This window comes from Myotis lucifugus, unplaced genomic scaffold, assembly GCF_000147115.1.
Source record: "Myotis lucifugus unplaced genomic scaffold, Myoluc2.0 scaffold_1298, whole genome shotgun sequence".
Lineage (NCBI taxonomy): Eukaryota > Metazoa > Chordata > Mammalia > Chiroptera > Vespertilionidae > Myotis > Myotis lucifugus.
In genome coordinates this window covers 39,620-41,307 of record NW_005872346.1, presented here as the reverse complement: position 1 = coordinate 41,307, position 1,688 = coordinate 39,620, and the positions used below count along the sequence as shown (strand labels likewise).

General features: G+C 41.6%; 1 protein-coding gene across 1 annotated transcript in view; it reads left to right on the top strand.

Annotated features, from left to right (window-relative positions):
* The window catches only part of CUNH12orf45 (chromosome unknown C12orf45 homolog), a 7,425-nt gene that overhangs the window by 4,981 nt on the left and 756 nt on the right, over positions 1–1,688 (top strand). The window lies entirely within an intron of this gene.

Sequence of the window (1,688 nt, the reverse complement as noted above, 5' to 3'; positions counted from 1 at the left end):
TCCTTTCTGATCGGTGTTTCTGGTTTCTTGGGATATATCTTAGAAGTGGGATCACTGGGTCAAATGGGAGTTCCATTTTTAACTTTTGAGAAACTCCATACTGTCTTTTATAGTGGCTGCACCAGTCTGCATTCCCACCAGCAGTGCACGAATGTTCCTTTTCTCCGCATCCTCTCCAGCACTTGTCGTTTGTTGATTTGTTGATGATAGCCATTTCCATTTTCATTTCACAGTTACTTTTCTTCCTAGTAAGTCAGCTCATGTTTTTAGTACTGCATAGGTGCTTGGTCATTTTAATGATTAAGGATCTTATATATAGGTTAGTAAGCTTCCCTGGGTGAAGTTTAGGGATTAAATAATACAGAGTCATAGGAGGGCTTTTCTAAGTCATATATTTGTTATCTTGAAGCATTCATTCAGTAAATGTCCTAACTGGGTTTTTCTTTTCTTTTCTATCCCAGGCCCAAAGAGGTAATCATAGTCTGATCCATTGAAAATTCAAAAGTTAATGATATGTTTAACAGAATACATTATCTCACAGAACACATTACATAAGACACGTGTGAAAAGGGTCTCAATTTAGACTCAGGTCTTATTTCTGCACTGGAATTCTAACAGTTGTGTCTCGACAGAGCTGACACCATTGTGGGTAGTATCTAATTCATCAGCAAATCTGGTCAGCTCTACCTTCAGAATATATCCCAAATCCAACCGTGTTGCATGAGCTCCTCTCCTGCTGCCCCTGGTCTTAATAATCACAGTCTCCCCTTGGGACTCTGGGAATAATTTCCCAACAGGTTTCCTTGCTCTCACCTTTTCTTCCCTAGAGTCAGTTCTTCACAGTGTGTGTGGCCCACCGTTTGGGAAGCGAGGGCCTTCCTGTCTCATTTCTAATCAATTCCAAGTCCTTCCAGGCCTGTGCGATCCTGCCTCCCGCTGTTCGCTGACCTTGCCTCCTGCCCAGTCCCCTCATTGTCTGCACTTGATTTATTCCCTACTCCAGGCCTTTTCCCTCTTTGTAGAATGCTCTTCCCTGGATTTCTGCATCGACTCTCTCTGTCTCATCAATTGTCACCTCTTCCAGTGACCCTATTGTTACCTTATTCTGCTTTATTTTTCTTTCTTTTCTCTATCCTGCACCATGCTGTATATGTAAGTGTTGCTTGTCTGTCTTCCCCTACTTGAACAGAGGTCAGCAAACATTTTCTGTAAGGGGCCAGATTGTGAATACTCTAGGCTCTGTGGACCACGCTATCTCTGTCCTGACCACTCACCTCTGCCATTGTAGCCTGGAAGCAGCTGTAGATGAGACTTAATGAATAGGCAAGTTCTACTAACTTTACTTGTGGACACTGAAATTTGAATTTCATATAATTTTCATGTTTCATGAAATATTGTTCTTTTGATTTTTTTTTCCTCTACCACTTAAAAATATAAAAACCATTCTTAGCTCATGAGTTAAACCAAGACAGGTAGCAGGCTGGGTTTGGCCTGTAGGCCGCCATTCCCGGCTCAAAAACATAAGCTCCACAAAGGCAAAGATTTTATTGTTATTGTTGAGTCTCCAGTACCTGGTGTGGTGCCTGGCTCACGTTAATGGTTGTTGAATAAAAGAGTGTATTCAGGACATAGAGAATTGGGTTATGGGGGCCTTTTTAGACTTAGAGTAAATGTAGATCATTATGGTG